The sequence below is a fragment of the Podarcis pityusensis genome, assembly GCF_964106645.2.
Source record: "Podarcis pityusensis genome assembly, chromosome: 2".
Lineage (NCBI taxonomy): Eukaryota > Metazoa > Chordata > Lepidosauria > Squamata > Lacertidae > Podarcis > Podarcis pityusensis.
Window position 1 is genome coordinate 86,683,346 of NC_138029.1, and position 21,752 is coordinate 86,705,097.

The window sequence follows — 21,752 nt, forward strand, 5'->3', positions numbered from 1 at the left end:
ATATACCAAGGAGAAAGTGGGCTTTTAAAGAATTAGGCTAGATGCATATCAGTATCTCTTCCTCTGCCCCCAATAAGATGTGTGTCACCTCTTCTCCTGCTGTGGAGAGAAAAGGGTGGTGGTAGAAGATTGCTGAGCATCACCAAGCAGATCCTCAGAGATCATTGGAAAGCAGAGTTGACTCTCCCATGTGTACTTTTCTTGGGGGTTTGGGTGGCGCTTCCAGATGACCTGTTTATTCATTCTAATTTCTTTGTGGGGAAGTTCAACAATGTTGTGTCAAGGCAATTGTTGCACTACACTTCCTACTGCGTTTCCTTATCGCAGAATGCCCAGTCTTTGCGGGGAGGCAGGTTTCTGGAGCGAGACCTCCTACCAATGATTATCATAATTATTTATTAAATTTATAGGCTGCCTTTCATCCAAGGATCACAGGGCAATTTGCAATATAAAAATACAAAGATACATAATATAGTAACAGACAAAACAGCACACCCACACTCCACACAGTTTAGCCAAAGGTCTGATGAAAGAGGAGTGTTTTTGATTGCACCTTTCAACTATAATAGCACATTGAATCCCACCCAAAAATAGTGACAGGCTAGAAACACTTTTGGTTACTTTTCCTGATTTACCAGGAATGGGAAGGAGAGCCCATTCCAAGATTCTTCCTTTGTAGTTCTGCATACTTTGGAACACTAAAAAACCAAGGTCCTCCCGAGCAGCTGTTGTAGCATAGCAGCCCCCACCCCTGGCAATGCCTTTCCCAGCCAGCCTGACCTCCCAGCTGGAAGGTTCCTTTTTTATGTGCGCATAAAGTCATTTTAATAAATGTTTAAACACCTCTTGGCACCTGATACCCCAAGGCCTCTGGGCGCCTTCTCAAAAACCACATTCCTGTGAAGTAGTATGCCACAGTAGAATATAGCCAGAGTTCAGGTCACTCACCGATTCTGCTTCTCTGCTCTGGTTTTTGATCAGCTCCTAAAACGGTTTCAAGTAGACATAGGAAGAGACCCGTGAGATTGGACCGAAGAGCCATCTGCACAGCATCCTGCTTCCTTCAGTAGCCAATTCATAGATGCCTGCTGAATAGCCACAAATAAGATCTGAAGGCAACAGCCAGCCACCATTGTTGCCTCCCTTCAGCTGGTATTCTGAGGTACACTCCTGCTGAATATGGAGTTTCCATTGCCAAAGTGACCGGAAGAGATACAAGCTTAACTAGGAAATTGGCAGTCAACAATCATGGTGGCTGTCTGTAAAAATGAACGATGTGGTATGCTGCCAGACCTGCCTGAGATATATTCAGATCAGCATCCATGTACACACTGTTGAAATAACTTATCGGGAAAATAATTATCCAAAACCCAGGTTCTCTCTTTCAAAACGGTAACATAGTGAACTCCTGTAAGACTTGGTTTTCAGCTATGGGAAATGAATGGAAATGAATCAGCATTATTATACAAATTCATAGACCACAGAATAAAGCTATTGAAGCAGTGTACACAATACAAACACCACCACCACCTGGACCTCTACACTCAGCACTGAATCCAGGTGTACACCTAAGCTACAAATCTGAGGTTTTAGGGGGAGTTAACCCTATCCAACGCAGCCTGACTTGCCTTTTGGCTGACCAGGAGCACCTTTGCCTTGACAGGATTGAGCTTCACTGTGTTAACCTTCATACAGTCCACTACTGAGATCAGACCCTGGTTTATTACTTGAACAGCTTCCTCAAATTTAGATTCAGATCCTTGAAGTCCTAACATTCTGAAAACTACCTGCTTCTTTTGCTATGGGCAACATTGTGTAGGATGTTTAAACCTGAGCACTTATTCCCTTCAGTAAAAAGATCAGGGTATAGATGTGCCCTCCTTCCCATATTTAATAAGCCTGGTAAGTTTTTAAAAAACCTATTCTCAGAACATCCTAAAATGAGGCTCTGAAATCTGAAAGATTTGCAGATTATTTTCCTTTTAAGCAGATATGTTTTGTTTGTTGTTACTTGCTAGCCAGAAGTTTAATTTCAGCAATGCCCTTATTAATGAATAAGTGTTTGAATTGCACTGGAAGGAGAATGAGAAGCTCATCCAGTTTTTTAGCTCTCCAGTGTGTCCTGGAAATGTGGAACATAAGGCCAAAGGGTTGCTGGTAGCTTCTCAAATCCAGGCCCCAAGATGCTGCAGGCAGGTGCATAACTTTGAGTATTATTGATTATGTCTTCGCTGCACAGGTTTCCACATAATGTTCCCTCGAGTTCCCAAAGGCCTATCCCAGCATGCACCGGGCTCAAAGCAAAGTTTGTGATGAGCTCCCGTGGGGGAAACTTTCTTCTTTGGTTCTTCTGAATTGCTGAACAGGAACATAGAGGGCACGTCCTCAGAACATAGCAACTCCATCTTCACAAGCTCCTTAGCATGAAACCGATGTACCTCTAAGTCATTACACAGGAGGCCATGAAAGGAGGCAAACACTGTTCTGTAATTGCAACACAATCATACTGAATCTCACACTGGCAATCTGCAAGGCATATTTCAATGGCTGCTTGCATTTCTGAATAGTATCTCTGAACAGGGAGGCGGTCCACTCTGGACATAGGATTGACAGGCACAGTGTTTCAGAGAAGGTGGCATTTCATAGTGTGCCTGTTCTAGTCTCCTGTGTCTAGAAGTACGGTGGGTGGAGGGCAGGGCTGGCTCACCCCTGAGGCAAGGTGAGGGGAATGCCTCAGGTGGTAAGATCCAAAGGGGCAGCAGATCCAGCCTCCAAGGAATTCATCGCCTGCTGCTGCAGCTACAGTGGCAGCAACAGCTGTGGCACAGTCCTTGGAGGCTGGATCTGTCATCTCCTTGGCAGCCCCACCCCCGGTTGCTTCTACAGCCTCTTGGCAAATAGGAAGCACTGCTGGTCTCCTCCCACCCTTCCTTGTTCCCTATGTAGATTTTTATTCCCCCCTTGTTCCTTATGTAGATCTTCACTCAGCCCTTCTCAGGCTGGCAATATGAGAACATTTCCTTAACTTCCATCATGCCACATCTACGCCATATATTTCAAGCACCGTTATACCACTTTAATGGCCATGGGTCTCCTTCCCCCAAAGCATCCTGGGAACTGTAGTTTGGTAAAGGAGCTGAAAATTATCACCATGTGAGGTGTAAACTACAGCTCCCAGAATTCTTTGGAGAGGTTATCTCTTTGAAACTGGTCTAAGAGTGCTACAGGAGTGGGCAATAAGGAGAGTACCCACATTGTCTGGGGAGCTGGACCAGTCTCCCTTTATTCCTGCACTGTGCAAGAAGGTAAAGAGTCACACAGTTGCCAAGGCAATGCGTTAACATTTCCTCATCTCCTAGTGTGCTGCAGCTCAGGAAGAGACGGAAGCATTCCTTTGTTGCCTAGGCAATGCAGAGATGTACCCGTTCCCCTACAATAGGTGAACCCCATAGATCTTCATGGAACTTCCCCAATAATCACTGAAAATTCAGCCTCTCAGCCTGCAGGTTAGGCTAGGAAGTTAAGGGCTGTGTTTTGGCTCAACTCTCTTCTCCACAGACTATAGGTACCTCCAGATCTGGACCATTGCATTAATAGAAATGTACCCGAACCCCACAGCTTACAAAAAGAAAGGCTAACTTTTCTAAAGTTTGGCATCCATTTATTGAATGTAAAGCAACATGATTGGCAGCCAGCCTTTTTTCATGGATTCCTTTGGAAAACCATTCTTGGATAATATGCTCATGAAGGACAGTTGTCTGGAACTATACAGTAGATAACATTTAACTTGTGTGCATTCAGCTTTACACACTTGAAATAAAAATAAAAATAAGGGGGCAGTAAGGGGGTGGGCATCTGGGAAAAAAGACTTTGGCGATTCCACCCATCATTGTACCCAATGTGTTTTGACTATACATGGTTTTAGCTTAATGCGCTGTCCCTGGAATGACCAAAATTAAAATTAAAATTACGAAAAAAGAGAGGGCTTGTAATTATCCCCACATATAAAGCTCTCTTGTGGGAAGAGAGACTCATAAGAACATAGGAGTCCTGCTGGACCAAGCCAAACACTCTTCTATTTGAGCATCCTGTTCTAACAGGGCTCACAATGGGAAGCCTGCAAGCAGGACTCATCTGGGGTGCGGAAATAAGAGTCCATTTTTTTCAGAGAATTGGCTTTCCTTTCAGTTACCTGGAGCTAGAAGTGTGTTCCTCCATTTCCCAGAGTACTGTGCAGCAAATCCTCCCATCTAGATGTCATGTATCAGAAGAGGAACACCATTCTCAATTGATATGGGGAGTTTCTTCATCACATCTGTTGGGAAATGGTCCAAAATAACACTGATGGTAAACAGTATGCTCCTTATGCCTCCGGCATGTGCCAGGCCTGCAATGTTTATTTATTTATAATTTTATTTATAAAAGTATTTATATTCCACAGTATCATAAAAAATATAGCACAACACTTTACAAAACAATGTAAAAGCATAATGCTGAGCTCCTTAGAGGAAAGAAATGTAATGCAATAATAATAAATATGATCTGAATGCATGCAAGCTCTCTCCGGGGAATCTGTACCCTTCAATCCTATCCATGATGAAGTAAGCTGAAGAAGTGGTTGTATGAATGGACACAAAAAGGAAACTGAATCTGGCGGGAGAGAGCATCAGCAATATCAGGTGTGTGTTGATGAACTGGAGATTTATAGAAGGAACTGCAGGTGGGCAGAGCTGTGGCAAAGGAAGGGCTAAGATCAAGGTAGACGTTTATGAGACAGATGCACCTGGTTAAGAGTGAGCATTTGTGACAGGGCACTTTCTTAACAACTGCTTTTGTTTTTTTATGATGCAGAGAGACTAAAGGCTTTGTAAGCGGCAGAGAAACATGCTGTATTTTATTACAGGCTGTTCAATAGCTGCTTTTTATTTTATGGCTTATTAAGTGATTTAATTTACCCTGGGCCGTTTGCTAATCGCCTCCATGACTTGGCAGAGATTGTGCTATGCTGAGCTTTCCCTGTTGCTCAGGCAATTGCAGCACCTCCCTGCCCCCCTGCACTTTGCCCAGCCTCCCCATGTTTCCTGGGGGAAGCTGTGTCTGAACTGGGGAGGCGACGTCAGAGTTCTGAGCCAGAGTTAGGAGTAACTTCCCAGTGAATCCTGGTGAGGGTTAAAGCAAAAGGGTTTTCTTCAACTAACGTTTACTCAGAGCAGACCCATTGAAATAAATGACCACGAACTAACTTAGGTCTGTGTACTTTGATGGGTCTACTCTGAGTAAAGGTTAGTTGACTATTAGCCAGAGTTACAGCCAGAAGAGGGGCCTCTCTGAATGAGAAATTTCTAACACAGAGTCCAGCTCAGTCATTCTTCCATACGTATGCTGAACAATGCCATCCTATACCTGCAGGGATGTTTGAAAATGGGCTCCTCTGCATGTGCCTCTTTGCAGGACATCACACTCAATTCATGAAATTCCCAGGGGTACTGTTCTTCTCTCCCCTGCCCCATGAATTTATTGTACAAGTGGAAAAATGAATGAATGGGGCTTATGGAGGGCAGAATGCAGAAACCACACCTACATCACCTTCTGGTTGGTTTTAAAAAGTAGCATGGGGGAAGGTTGTCCTTGACCCTCAAGTGAAAAGTCAGTATGGTGTAGTGGTTAAAGCACCCAGGACACTGGGATCCAAATCATCTCTCAGCCATGAAGCTCACCTGGTGACCTTGCGTCAGTCCATGTATGCCACCTTGAACTCTGCTTTGGGTGGGGTTGCACTCCACCTGAAACAGTTGATAAGCAGTATGTGGTACTCCTAGATGCAGCCTCACCATTCCAGGCTCAGGTGGCCTTGGCAGCATGGAGTATCTTTTACCAGCTTCAGTCAGCTGTGGCCATTCTGGACCAGGATTGTCTGGGCACAATGATCTGTTCTATGGTAACCTCCCAGCTGGATTACAGCATTGCATTATGAGCTGCTCAGAAGCTTCAGGGTTCAGCTGCCAGAATTATGATCAGTACACCTAGGTTCACTCATATTGCACCCATTTTAAAAGAATTTCACAGGCTGCCTGTTGTGCTTCTAGTCCCAATATCAGCAGCTGGTATTTACCTTTAAAGCCCTAACAGATTGGAACCCAGATCCTTCAAGGAGTGCCTCTTTCCTTACCCATCTGCCTGTGACTTAAGAACTTCTACTGAAGCCCTTCTCCAGTTGCTATCTCCATTTGAAATGTGTAATTCAACCAGAAGGGAAAAGGTTTCGCTGCAGTGGCACCCTGGCTTTGGCTCCACCTACTTCCAGGGGCTCACTAAGTTGGTCCTTCTGGTGCCAGAATTGCATTGCTTTGATTCAGCCTGCATAATTGCTGTCTTTTAGCATTTTTATAATTGTATAAAAATGCACGCGCACACACACCAGCTTTGGAATCTGAACTCGGTGAAGATAAGTCAATAAACATTTTAATAAATTACACACGTGTGTGTGTGTGTGTGAGAGAGAGAGAGAGAGAGAGAGAGAGAGAGGAGAGAGAGAGAGGGAGAGAGAGAGAGGGAGAGAGAGAGAGAGATGGAAAAACAAAGACATCTGTTTTGTTATGGGTACAATGCTAGGAAGTCACCACTGTGCTTGGATTTTCAGCAGATATTCATCAGCTTGATACACAAGGAAACACCTCTGTGTGTGGTCACCACATGTGAAGAACTGCATGTGATTTTCATGCAGCCTTTCAGCACAGAGGCACTTTCCATATCAGAAATGTGTAAATGTTTGAAATTGTTAGGCTGCAGGCCCAAATTGCCCTATCCCAGAGGTGGGGAACCTGAGAACCTCCAGCTGATACTGGATTACAACTCGCATCATGCCAAAGTATTGACCATGGCGACTGGGGCTGATGGGAGTTGGAGTTTGACAACATCTGGAAAGATCACAGATTCCTCATCCCTGCACTATCCCCATGTTGGAATGAGTCATCCTGAGGGAATCGGGCTTTAAAAAACATTGAAGACAGCCACCGCCCCCCCCCTTGTGGTCAGCAAGGGACCTGAGAGTCTAGTGGTTACAGACAGTCCAGCTGCAGAGTAATGCTTTGGCCACATCATATTGGCATGGATCAGTACTAGGCACAGAATTGCACATTATAGCCATGAGTCTCCCCCTCTCTCGTTAGATTCATTCATCCAAAACACACACACACACACTTACTCACTTACCTGCAGCGGATGAGGCTTCATTTTGAAGCAGAAGAGCAAAGGGATGGGGAAGAATTTCTGAACTGTTTTCCCTTGAGCCATTTTTTTTCTTTTTGGGCTGGGAATTGCTCATGCACACAGTGAAAAGATACAGGTACCACTCGGTTGGCACAAAAGCAAGCGTTTGGCTCTCAGCTGTTATTGCAGGTGTCGTGCTGACTCCAAAAGCCTGCCTTTGCATGGTAATGTTTTCAGCAATGAGTTTGCATTTACAAGGTACCAGGAATATCAGGCATGCTGAGGGTAGGTAGGGATAGTGGAGGGGGCTTCACCTAACATAAACCGCCTGATGTAATTACAGGAGCACCTGGGGGTCTCTTGCAAAGAAAGTGGGCAAATAAATGCCAGGGGACAGTTAGGTCAGCATGACCAGCTGCTTGTAGCAAGCTGGCTAGCTAGGTTGGTGCTTCTTTCCATCTTTCCTGCTCTGAAATCATTCACAGGCCAATTAGTCTTGTCTTCAGGTCTACATGTTGCCATTTCAATGTCAGATTTTGTAACCTGCCAAATAATTTGGGTTCACCTTAAAAAAAAAGAAGAGTCCTCAGAGATGTAGATATATCTTTAAGATATATTTTAAATCTTAAATTCACTCTCGTGTGGGATTATTTATATATAAATACCTTTTCACTGGTCTTTCTTCACTCACATTCCCACCTTCTCACACAAAGCCAGCCCAGGGGACTCTCAAACGGAGGATTATTGCCTCTTTTGATGTTATTCTAAACGATAAAAAAATTAAATTTAACCATTTTGCAGCTATGCATTTTGCAGCTAGCATAGCTTTCCAGAATTTGATGCCCTCCAGATGTTTTGCACTAAGAAATCTCTGGTGGGATTTGTAGTTCAAAACATCTGGCGGGTACCAGGTTGCTCTACTAACATGAGACTATTGGGGGTGGGGGAAAGCTGTAGGAGAGATGGGCTAATTGGGGCAAAGGGGGGGAAGGAGAATAAATTGTATGTGATGAACTTAGGTAGCTGTTTAAAACAACAACACTCAGAGCTACCAAGGTGGCCTATGAATATGTGTGATGAGCATATCTGAAGGATAAAGAAAGCATCAAAATATATGGGGTGGCTGGTGGTACTGACTTGTTTTTTTGTTCTGCTGTCAAGCTAACTGGACCAAGTTTATTGTGGAAAATGCTGCTCAGGTGATACCTCTTTGGGATCCAGACAGCTTCTCTGTGAGAGAGGGAGGGAGGGAGAAAGAGGGAGAAAGAAGGAGATAGAGAGTGCCAGCAGCTTTTCAAACCAAAGTGACTCAGATACTGCTTTTTTTTTCTCCTCCTCATGATGCTTTTACAGGAATTAAAAACCTCTAATCAATTCAGAACAGAAGCTTTTTCTCTCCCTTGGAATAAATTCTCATTCTGTTCCCCGCACAACGCACTAAAAACCCAGGGCACTGGCTGCCTGTCAATGCAGCAGCAACTGGAGCCTTTTCTTCTGTCCCACCATTTCGTACTTCTATTGCGCCTTTTATCTCTCCCTGGCTCTTGCATGTGGAGTTATCTATAAGTTATTTAATCAAGCTTTACATTGCAGATCTCAGTGAATTATTACACAGCAGTGGTTTTAAATTGGCCTGACTAGAGGCGAGTTAACAATTTTTGAGACCTTGGGCATGAAAAACCTGGGGATATATAAAGAAGATTTAAATCTTTCAGGGAAGCTCACTGGGAGGAACTTGGGAGAATCCATCACCTGAACCAACAAGACAAACAGTATCACCTCCCTTACTTTTTTATTTCAAATCAGTGGATTGGTGAGCTGTTCTTTTGACATTTTTGGACCTATGATGTCTTAAAATAAAGGGTAACCTTTATGTGATAAGATGTGAACCTCAAGTAGGTGTCAGCACTTTGAAATAATGGATACCTTATGATGTTAGCAGAGGGCAATGAAAACACCAATCTAATATTTTGACCCTTTCAGCTATCCTTGTTAGCAGAAGAGTGAGTTTTTCCTTTTAAAAACTGTGTTGCTTTTGTGGCCAGAGCTGTCTAAGACAGAGTTATTTTTCCATGTTGCACCAGGGCGAGGCACTCAAGAAAAGTCAAATGTTCTAAACGGAAAGCCCTCCTCAAACACTAGCTGTATCAATGCTTTATAAAACTGTTAATACGTTATTTAAATGTCAGTTCTTTATTAAGTGTGTAGATTTTTTGAGGTTTAATAACTATGTAATTGATGGCATCTATTCCACTGCTAAACCTTGGCAAATATGTTTCCATAATTAGTTGGTATTTATTTAACATCCCATTAAATTTAATGATTTCGATTAATAGGTACATAGGGGCTTTATTTTTAATGTCAATATGAATTCCTAAAGATGATTCCTGATAGCCTGTGCTCAGGAAGCTTAATTGCCTAGGAAGCTATCGAGAGCAGAGGTCAGGCAGTAAAGCCGAACTAGCTATACATCCAATTGGTGCTTGGATGGAGAGACATTCTAGGATCTCCTGCCTCTTGAAGAAAGAGCAGGTGTGCATAATTCAGTGGGCAATGATATTTGCTTTGACATGAGCTCCATTTAGCTCTTCCCCTGAGCGCACCGTTTATAAGGTGTGGACTGCTAAATGTTTTACCAGGCTTCTAAAATGTTAACCTTAATAGCATTGCAATGCAATAAATGTAGTAATGATATTTATATGGTTTCCCCTCCTCTATATTGTAGTTGTGTAGTTAATGTTCCAGGCCACAGTCCAGTTAAAGTTAAGCGCTGCTAATCCCCACTGATTTCAGAAAGATGTCTGAGGAGAAATCCTGTAAGAATATGAGAAATCTGATGAATCAGGCCAAAGGCTCATCTGGTTCAGCATTCTGTCCTCACAGTGGCCAACCAGATGCCTGTGAAAAGCTCACATTCAGATAGAACATGTGTGATGATGAGCAACTGCTCACTTGTAAGGGGCTCATCATGCTTGGAACTCTTGCACTCAACTGGTGGATGTCAGGGCAAGACGTGACATCAACAACGCGAGTCCACCCTCCAAGTGGATAACTATCCACTTCCATAAGTGTGAGGGCAACTTGTGCCCAGAAGTGGGAAGAGGCAAGTCAAGACTAAAGAAGGCAAACCTTAGAAATGGTTTAGAATACAATCGTACCTTGGATCCTTCGTGAGTCAAATGTTTTGGCTCCCGAACGCCACAAACCCAGAAGTGAGTGTTTCAGTTTGCGAACATTCTTTGGAACCTGAACATCCAACACGACTTCTGCGGCTTCTGATTGGCTGCAGCAGCTTCCTGCAGCCAATCAGAAGCTGTACTTTGGTTTCCAAATGTTTTGGAAGTTGAACAAAATTCCGGAATGGATTCAGTTCGACATCCAAGGTACCACTGTACTAAGAAGCTATCCTTTTATTGTACGTTTTTGCCTACATATATAGTGAAGAAATTAATCACTTTTGAGAACCTCTCAACAGAATTTCAGAGCCAGGTATTAGCTTTCTCTGGGAAATTTAGCCCTTAGATTGTATTATTATTGTTATTATTAGCCCAATACCTACACTGACTGGATGGAATTGTCCAAGGTCTCATGCAAAGGGCTTTCCCAACTCTGTAGAGGTCCTGCATGTGCTGGTTCTGCTGAGTTACCACAGCCCTTCCCCATGCTCTGATGATCCTGGGTTGCTTCCGCACTACCTCTACCCACAGCTACAAGGGAAACATTTGAGTGTGATTTGTCCCCCACATCCTTAAAACCATTCATCATTTATGTAACAGCCACATGTTTTATGATTTGGTTAAAAAGAGGGGAATTAATAGGTTAGGGGGCAGTAATGAGAGACGTACCTTGTATTTTGAATGCATGCATGATGGGGGTGACACACAAAATGGGGCGCAAGGCAACGAGGTGATGAGTATAGTAGTTTTGCAAAGTTGCCTCTGCTTTAATGGACTTATTGATCTTGTGTGTGTCAGGACATAATTTAGAATCAATCCTCCAGAACCAATTAAAGGTCCTTCTAACAAAGTAAAATCCTAGTTTTATTAAGGTTTCCCCCTATACACAAGAGTCTCTCTCTATGTATACAGAGTATCCCAAATGAAGCACTGCCTACATCTGACCCTCTAATCTCTGGTGTCTGTCCTATGGCTCTACATACAGAGGTTTGATGAGCTAGCAGCAAATGGGGTTCAGCAATAACTGGGCCACTCCTTATACTCTACCTTACCAGTCACTCTGGATGATGGCTCTGCAGCCAAGACTGAGAAGCCTGGACATCAAGAGATGGCAGTTATGCCCACATCAGTGAGGCCAAGAGGGAGGTCCTTTCATCTGGGCAGCCCAGGACCTCCATACACACTGCCCAGACTTGCACCCTGGGGAAGTCACTTTAGTGCTGTCAGTGCAGTGGTTTGACTTCATCCCCAGAAACTTTATGAATGGCCTTTTCCCAACTAACTGGAGATATGATGAAATAATTCCATTCAATAGAAAACCTTTAAATCTAGTGGATCATCCTTTAAACTGAGGTTGGGAAACCTTCATCTCTCCAGATGTCATTGGATTGTGACTGCCACCATCCCTTACTTTGGTCCATGCTGACTTGAAGTTGGAGTCCAACAACATCTGGAGAGCCGCAGGTTCCCCCTCCCTGCTTTACACCAGCTGGAACAATCTTCTAATTCTCTTGCGACCTGTAAACCCTCACTATTAATAACTGAAGCCAAGGGCGAAATTTCTGGTGCTGTGAAGTATTTATGCTTCTCTCATATTTTAACCAATAAATCGCTGATTTCTTTTCTTTGTACTTTTCTTTGTTCTTGTTTAGTAGACCAAATCCAATCTGCTAATGGGACATCAACTCCCATCTGTTCAGCCAGCCAAGCTGCCAGAATAACTTGACTGGCTTTGGGTACTAAGCACCTAGGCTGGGGATGGTATCATTTGCTGTTCTGCCTCAGGCAGCAAAATGTATTTGGCTGGCCCTGTCTTGTATGAATAAAGTCCATGCTTATCCATCTTACTGGCATAAATTGTTTTATTCCAATACCAGTTAAGCCAGTGTGGTCTGGTAGCACTGTAATTTGCCCAGGTTCAACCAATAACTTTGGATTCTTGGAGTAGCCTTGGACAAATGACTACCTCTATCCTATAATTCAGGGGTAGGCAACCTAACCCCTTCATGGATCAGTTGGTTGGACAGTCTTCATGGTTGGACAATCGTCTCGAAGCTACGAACATGAGTTTGACCAAACTGTGGGAGGCAGTGGAAGACAGGAGTGCCTGGTGTGCTCTGGTCCATGGGGTCACGAAGAGTCGAACACGAGTAAACGACTAAACAACAACAGACAACCTAAGGCCCGGGGGCCAGATGCAGCCCAATCGCCTTCTCAATCTGCCCCACGGACGGTCCGGGAATCAGCGTGTTTTTACATGAGTAGAATGTGTCCTCTTATTTAAAATGCATCTCTGGGTTATTTGTGGGGGGCTGCCTGGTGTTTTTACATGAGTAGAATGTATGCTTTTATTTAAAATGTATCTCTGGGTTATTTATGGGTCATAGGAATTCTTTCATATTTTTTTTCCCAAAATATAGTCCGGCCCCCCACATGGTCTGATGGACGGTGGACCGGACCACAGCTGAAAAAGGTTGCTGACCCCTGCTATAGTTGTTCCATAGGAGTAAATGTAATAGCTTATTGAAATCTAAGTTTTTGATCGTACAATACTTGGGGACCAAGATGAGCTCAAGGTCATCTCTACATTAGGATGTGTACATGGGAGCAGATGGCTTCTGGATTTTTGATAACACAGTACGGATATCAATGGAAATGCTATTGTGCTATGTCAACTGAAGAGACAATCATCTTTTGTTTTGCTTGATTGCTTGCTAATGAGCACAGAAAATCAGCTTATGTTTCTACAACTAACAGAAGATCGCTTCTTTGCTCAATCGCTTTTGATGGCTAAATTATGTTGTTTGAATGAACATAGATCAGGGATGGCTGGCCTATGGTCCTCCAGATGTTACTGGAATACAACTCCCATCAGCCCCAACCAACATAGCAAATGGTCATGGTATGATGAAAGTTGGAGCCCAACACAATCTGGAGGGCCACAGGTTCCTCATGTGTGGTGCTGGTGGCTGGTGGCCGCTGCCACCTATGACACACCTCACAATCATGAATGGGAGGAGGCTGGAGAGAAAGCAGTTGGGAGTTGCAGTGTGGACATCAAAGGAGACGGAGGTCTGCATTTTGCTTCTGTCTAGGAAAAAGAGCTTGAAGGTGGTTCCTCAGTGACTGTGTACTGATGCTGATTTACAGAGCAACACAGTCTGAGTACTTACCTCCTTCCCTATGCTCAACATGTATGCATTTGAACATAAACTGATGTAACTTAAGCACCCAAAGTCAAAGCACCCTGCAGCTGTCCCTGGAACCCTGGAAGTGAGGAGCCACAGCCATGAAATGATACCAAAGGAGCTTCAGATCTATGCACTTGGAAAGCACAAGCACTCTGCACACCCAAAAGGTCACAGACTCCAGTGTGTACAGAATCAGTCATTAGTCTTTATAAGCAAAAAGGACAAAGAGTGCTGCTAGAGTTTAACTACGGCATGAGCATGTTGAGGCAGCAGCCTATTTTCTCTTGTGCACAAATCTTCCTAGCTCTCTTCAGTCATTCCTCAGACTTAACCATCCGCATGATTTCCGTCATGCTCCATTCCATGTTTTTGAGCAAGCAGAGCTATTTTGCATTCCCCTCACTCAAGCCATTTTCCATTCAGTTCCACTCTTCCAGCCTCAGTGAATTCTTTGCTGTGATCCTGTAGTGATGTCAAAACACTGCATTTTACAACATCACAGGCAGACGTCAGCACTGCATGGTGCCAAGCAATTTCCTGGAAAAGTGTGTGTGCGTGTGCTCGCGTCTGTGTATGTGTGTCTTTGCTGCATTAACTGACTGGCAGGCTCCTGATAGCCTTGCTTGAATCCAGTGTCTGATGAGAAGGGAGATGGTGCTACCTGGTTCCTGGGGCTGTTTCCAAGCCGTCTCCACTTCTGACATCCGAAATGTAGCACTTATCCCAGAAATGGGTAATTGCTTAACATTAGCGTGCTGTCACTGACAAATAATCCTGCTTAGAGTTGCCAGATCAAAGCTGCACAATAGCATGCCCTCCAATATTTGTCAAATGAAAATTGATAGATTTGGTTTGTATTAAACAAGAGGATGTGTGGAATAAAGAGCGGGAAGAATAAGAAAGCTGCTGTCAGAAAGGTCAATCCCACTGGGTGATTTTGGACACTTTTATCAACACAATGCTAATTTCCTCAACACCGTTAATTTTATTAAATTAGATATTGGTACCGAAGCAAGAAAACTTGTATTTTAAGCAACCAGACAAGTACTTTTGGATTATCTTTCCAGTATTTGCTGCAGATTCAATCCACATTACATGCAGGGTGAGACAGCAATTGCTGCATGTATGAATCAGCACTGAAAGATAGAAGAAGTACAATGGAGAAGGGATGATTTGTCTTATTCAGAACTAAAACTCTGCCTGAGACCCTGGAAAGCCAGCGCCTGTCAATCAGAGTAGAGTAGCCAATGCTGTGCTAGATGGGCAAACAGCCTGGCTTGGTATAAGGCACATTCCTTGTGTACCCAGCATATTCCCCTTCCCATTAATTGTAGCCCCATCTCTTGTTCCTTTGAAATGCCCTCCTCCGATAGGCAATAAAGAGATACAGTTTGAGCAAGTGATGCCTCTAGCATCAGCCCTTGCTCTGGCATTGTTCCAGTCCCCTTAAGAATCCTGGAAAGCCCACAGAGGGGAAAGAGCAGCGGGCTTGAAGTCAGCAATATATTTCAAATGTTTGCCTAGTCCCATTATCCTTTTTGAGTGGGGGGAGGGAGGCTGGGTTGTAGTAAGTTAAAGGAAGCATCTGTGATTAATTGTCCAGATGCAGAAAGAGTTACCATATGCCTGTCTGCTAAGCGCCCTACATCAAACACCATGGCTTATCTCTCTCGCTCTCTGTCGGTGGATGACTTGTGTCTCTGATGTATGACAGTGACAGACCTCTGCATTGTTTATTTTAAGAAACAATTGCCAGCTCCCATGGTGTGGCATCTCTAGTGAGAGGAGGAGGTGAGCGGGGGGGGGGGGAGAATAATGGAGGTGCTGTAATTAATAATTGGTAAATCATAGGCTGATTGTGGTCATTCATTATTAAACATTGCATTCACACAAGCATGGAATGTACTTGCCATCTTTAAGGCTGCTGTAAATGGAACAGTCTGGAAATGGGGATGAGAACTGTGCTTAAAGATGTTATTTAGAGAGAAGATTGTGGCTTATAGTCCTATGGCAACAACAAAACTAAAGTGTGTGGTGTGCATGTGTGCAAAAGTATTGTGCTGATGTGCGGGTAGGCAGAATAGTGTTGATACATTGGGCAGCTGAGGATAGCTTCCAGCACCACCTTTTCAAGTAGAGGGTGTGCATCGGATCTGGACAAATCCCAAGTCAAATTGGGATGGTTCAGAAGTATTTCTGATACATTTGAGCTGAAGTGGGATGCCTCCAGTCTTTCCGTATCAGGGGTCTCCAAAGTGATTCAAGGCAATTCTGCACTTCCGCGTATCTCCCAAAGTGGAAAATGTCATGGACTGGCTGGGTGCAGAGGAGTGGGTGGTGGGAGGCACCAGCTGGGAACCCCCAAGGGAAGAAGGCTCAGGGCCAGAGGATGGGTGGTGGGACGATGATGCATGGTTAGAGGGAGAAGAGGGACCAGACTGGGAGGAGGAGGTGTTGAAAGCTGAAGAGGAAACAGGGTTTAGTGAGCAGCAAGAGGCTGTGTCAGAGCAGTGCAGACTCTGAGGCTGAAGTGGAGACTGGAGAGGAAGGGGGGCAAGAGGCAGAGATGAGGCAGGCTGCTGAAGAAGCCAGCGAGTCTCTCCTTCCTTCTGTGACCAGCTCCCCTCTCCCCTGGATTCCCAGAACACACAGATAAATGAAGAGGGTGGAGCAATGAGAGACAAGACGAGGGAGTCTTAGGCTGTTGGAGAGGAGCCTTAGAGAGTGGTGGATGGTGGGGATCTTCAGTCGTCAGAACTGCCTCATTAGGGCAAGACCTACTGGGAAGAGTTGCTGTAATCACTAGGCCTGCGCTTTTTTGGGGTTTCTTTGAATAAAGAGTAAACTTTGCTGATACCGGTGTTTTTTATTGCTGACCTAGTCCTGACTCCAGCTCCTGACAGAAACATTTGTCCTGCAGATTGTCATTTTAGAAAAACACCAATGGAAGTCAATTGGAAATGAGACCTCAAGAAAATTAAGAGAGGACGGGTGTATGAACAAGGTCTGCAATTTGACTCTATTTATTTGTGTGGATGATGGTTGAGTTACGTGTGTTGGTGTAGTTCAGGGTTAAGGAACAACCAAAGTATTTAATACAGATTATGGCCTATTTCCTCTTTTGTTAAATTCTCTTGTAAATGTGAAGTGAAATGCAATTTATTTATGCTAAGCAGCCATTGTTATTCAAACACAATAAAATCAAGTCTGTGGTCTTCAGATTTCAGCTACCCTCAACATCAGGCAAGTGGAAGTGTCATTACTGACACAGAGAGGGAAATAAGTATTTCGGGCCGGGGTATAGAACTGCTGTTAACAGCCTTTTTATTCTTATTCTCCCCCCCTCAATTATATATTTCCTGCTTTCCACTGTTAATAATAATCATTTGGATTGTGAAAAGATTTGCAGCATTTTTCTTTCTATTTGTTTCATACTAACTGATCACCCTCATGGCCCTACATAAATAATAATAACCGTATTAGTACATATGGTGTTTGCTTTGCCTTCTAAACACTTTGCAAATATTCCCTGACTGCTAATCCTTTGCATACCTTCTGTGAGCCAAGCATTATCTCCACTGCAGGATAAAATGAAGAGCAGGGCACTCTCAAATGGCATCCTGGGTGGGCCTCAGTAAATCAAGATATATATTTTTCGAGATTTCCTAAAACAAATCATGTAGCTGACAGCACTTTTATTGGTCAAAAATAGAAGGGACAAGATTCAGAGAGCCATGGAAGCAAAACCCCAATGCAGCCTTAAGATCTATTCCTGAGAAATATCCCCCCCCCCCCCCAGAAATAAATCTCATTGAATAAAACTGGTTTACTTCCTAGTAAGTGTGTTCAGAATCCTGCATAGGATTGTTCTGTTGGTTCTCAGCATTGTTGATCAGATCAACAAGCAGGCAAGAATACATTTGCTCACACAATACAGTATGTAAGGAAAGCACAGGAAATCAATTCTTCTTCAGGTATTTAAAATAATTTGTGAGGAGCGAGGCTCAGACCAGGTAGAGAGCATGCACACAGTGACCCCACCTCCTCTTCTCCTGATCTTTCTCCACTGACATCTCCATGTGCTGCAATCCTGTATACTCAGAAGTAAATTCCATTGAATTAAATGGGGCTTACTTTTAAGAAAGTGGAGCTAGGATTACAACATTATTTATGCATTTATTATGTTTATACTCTACCTTTCTTCCATGGAGCATGGCCTTCATTTTACCATCACATCAACCCCATGAGACCGGATGGGTTGAGAGAAGAGAGTGCCTAGGCTGAGGTCACCTGGTGACCTGGGGCTCATCCACACTTCTGCTTAGATACAGACCTGTGCCTGAAAAGCATGGCACAAGTGTGGATAAGCCCTAAGTCAAATTCTAGCTCTTTAATTTGTGCTTGTTGCCTTCCCAGAGCCATTGATTGATTAAGGTAGGAAGGATAAAAACATGACCTAAGATCTTAAGACTCTCATTGGATCAAACCAACGGCTTCTCTTGTCTAGCTCCTTGTTTTCCTCAGCGGCATATGAGATGCCTATAGGAAGCTTTTCTGCAAGGGATCATTTTTATTCATTTGTTTATTATACAAGTGTATATACTGCTTAACATGAAAAAAAAAATCAAAGTGGTGTATAACGCAAGAGTACAGTAAAGCACAATATAAAAATTCAAAATAAAATGAAAGGACGTGGATCAGTGGTGCACGCCTATTCAGCTGCGGTCACACTTCAGAGGGAGGCTGAATGAATCCTTTTTAATTAGATATGCTGGGGATTGAACCAAGGACCTTCTGCATGCAACGCATGCGTTCTTCCCCTGAACCATGGCTTTCTTCCCTCATGGACATGTATAGGTTTGTTCTTCTTAGGTACTTTCCAACCACTTATTATTGGTCCAGAAGAAAGGGCTTGAGATGGGGACTCCAACAGGGACTCAGGGAAGAATTCTTAAAACATGCTTGCTAACATTTTCTTTCCCTGTTTCAAGGGAATGTTACAGAGAAGGGACATGTCCCAGGTTACGGCACTGATTCCTCGTCATTCCTGTCAGCAGCAGTACCTCCTCTCTCTGAGCTGGCAATCTCCCAAGTCCTGCATTACATTCTCAGACACAGCTGTGCTCCCGTGTTGGGAAGTCTGGGAACGTGGGAAGCTGCCTTGATTGCATGGCCTGTTCACTGCTGCTGGAGCCGACGGCGGCAAGACGGCATCATTCCTGGGACTGAAGGAGAGCCTTGCCTGTCACCGGTCATGCTTTCCCTTCTGGTGCTGCCAATGATTCGCGTGGAGATTTTGTGTTCCGTAACAGCCTAACACAAGGAAATTGTCTGAAGTAATGGTTTTTATATTTTAATGTAGTATTTGTCATATCTTTTATTGGAATGAAATTAAGATGAAATTAGAAATGAAAATAACTTTAATTACGAATGGCATGATTCAGTCTGTTGTAAATCCCCTGGCATAATATTGTGCCATAAAAGTGCTATTTTCTGATAACTATTATTAAAATTAATGTGCTTCAAGTGCTAATACTGCAGGCTTGCATTGTCTCACAAAATCTCTCACTAAGGTGCTTAAGGATGCTGGGGGCATGTTGTGCATTCTGCCAGTCACTTCTGCAGCTTTGTACAAGTAGGTTTCAGGAGGCTGGTATAATAACACCACTATATATATAGCTCTTTAAATGGGCAAAGGGCATTGCAAAAATCCTTGTGTTTTCCCTCAAATATTCCTGAGAGGTAGATCACTCCCATTCCCATTTTAAGGATGTCCAGCTGAGGCTGAGAGATAATCACTTGCCCAAATCCACATAATGCATTCATTCTGGAGATGGAACATAAATCCCTATGTCCCTTTTCTCAAGTAGTTATCTGTCTCCAGGTCCACACCTGCTGTCATAGAGATTACTTCAATAGTCACTGATGTCATTGGATTGTAGCTCTCTGTCATTTTATGTGTTTATTTAACAACTGAGAAACTGAGGCATGCATTTGCACATTATTTGTCTGGTCCCATTTCAATTCTGGCTTCAGGTCTAGGTCTGAACTCCAACAGCCTTGGTCAGCCTAATGAATGGCTTATGCCAAGAGAAGGACATGGGGGGACAGCAACACTGCTCATTCTTGTTGGCCATTTAGTGGCTTGGAATACCAGTAACAAGATCATCCTTCTGGATAGGGTATCTGGAATGGGAAGTGGAGTGTTTCATTCCTGTGAGTCCACTTCTATCTTGAAGGCCATTTCTGGAAAGCGATGCCAGGAGCTTATCACTCTGCCTAATGGAAGAGGTCCTATGAGTTCTATTTTGTCCTCTGTGCTATTTAACACCTATGTGAAACTACTGAATGATATCATCTGGAGGTTTGGAATGAGGTGTTGACAATATGAGGATGATATCTAATCTCATGGTCTCCTTTTCATCAGATTTAGGTGAATTAGCAGATGTGCTAAATATGTGGAGTCCCCAAGAGGGCCAGTAAACTGAAGCTCAGTTGAGATAAGATGAAGGAACTCAATCTCTTCTGGATAGGGCTGCATTCCCCCTAAGGATCAGCTCCACAGCTTGGGTGTGTTGTTAGATCTGGCTTTCTCTTTGGAGGCCCAAGCAGCTTCTGCAGCTTAAAGCACCTTCTACCAACCACGGGTGGTGCAGCTGCTGCAACTAGGCAGAAATAGCCTGGCTATGGCTATCCATGCTCTGGTAACATCTTGTTTGGATGTGTATAGCAATTTGTATGAGGGGATAATTCTTGAAGACTACTAAGAAACCAGGTGATACACAATGCAGCAGCAAGATTACTAATGGAGATTGGTTGGTTAATATTCCTTGCCACTGCAAACAACTGCACTGACTGCTGATCCCTTTCCTGCCATCATTCAGTGTGTTGGTTCTCACTCCATTATCAAGAAACCTGGGATGGTCTGATGTGTTCAGTGTTATTACAACTAACTCCAAACAAAGTTGTCCCTTCCTGATGACATCACATGGGCTGCCCATCAAGGTTCTTGCATTGATTTACAAAGCCCTTAACAAATTGGGTCCAGGATATGACAGAGATTGCCCAAACCGTTATATTCCAGCTCAATCACTGAGATCATCTGCAGGAGTGTCTTTTGTCAATAGAGATTCAGCGGGGGCCCTCTGTGTCAACTTTTATCTGCCTGCTGAAAACGTTTCTGTTCCACCAGGCCTATGCAGGCAATTAAACCCCCGACAATGGTCTATTAATGTCTGCTCTTAATTTATTTTTGCTTTTAACTTTTTATGATTTTATTGCTCGGTTTGATGTCTTATTTTGTTGTAAACTGCTACAATATATCTTTATGATACAGCGGGGGGGGGTGTGGGGGTGTATTGAATAAACAAATTAAAGCACTTGGGATCCATGTACCCAAAGGGCTGCATTCTTCTACATGAAAATGTCCAAGTTATAGGATAATTCACAGAGGCCCTTCACTAACTCCCTGGATCTTCTTAAGTGTGGAAGGTGGATTCCAGGGGAAGAGCCTCTTCTGTTGTGGCACCCTGGTTGTAGAGCACTTTCCCCATCTAGGCTCTTTTCATTTGCCCATGACTTTCAGTGTAAACTCTTAGATCTCTTTTTATGTTGGGAATTTCCTGTATTTTATTTAAATTTTGCTGATCCTGCTGTTTTTAAATTATTAAAGATGTTATTTATGCTTATATCTTTTTAAAATTTCAAGCCGCTCTGAAAGTATGTGGACTGAGGAATGGGATACAAATATCTGTAATAAAATTAATATAAATAAATAAAATGAAACAGGAATACTTTATTCCCACAAGAATCACTGTCTGAATGCCCCTCTCCCTGCACTGTTACACATTGTCAAAGGTTCATCTCTGCTGCTATGCATCAGTATAACAATATTATTATTTTTTAAAGTAACCATGTTAATGTATGTATAATCTCACAGAGGAGCTGGTTGTGGTTGTGAGCTTTAGCCTCCACTCCTAAGGCCATGCGATTCCCTCCCCTTGCATAGCAAAAATGCGGTTCTGCAGTCAGGAAAGTTCTCTGGAGACTCACTGAGCAATTGAGAACCCTGATCTTCTAGGGTTGCCAACCAAGTAAGGAGCCTTCATGGAAACAAAAGATGGACAGGCCAGGAGATTTACGCGACCTTGGCAGAGACAAGGCTAAGGGTGAACCC

General features: G+C 43.5%; 1 long non-coding RNA gene across 1 annotated transcript in view; it reads left to right on the forward strand.

Annotated features, from left to right (window-relative positions):
* Positions 1-21,206, forward strand: part of LOC308472270 — a 69,112-nt gene extending 47,906 nt beyond the window's left edge. The window contains exon 3 of the long non-coding RNA XR_013983393.1: positions 16,497-21,206. This is a non-coding gene — a long non-coding RNA (uncharacterized lncRNA). The remainder of the gene's footprint in view (positions 1-16,496) is intronic.
* The last annotated feature ends 546 nt before the right edge of the window (positions 21,207-21,752 follow it).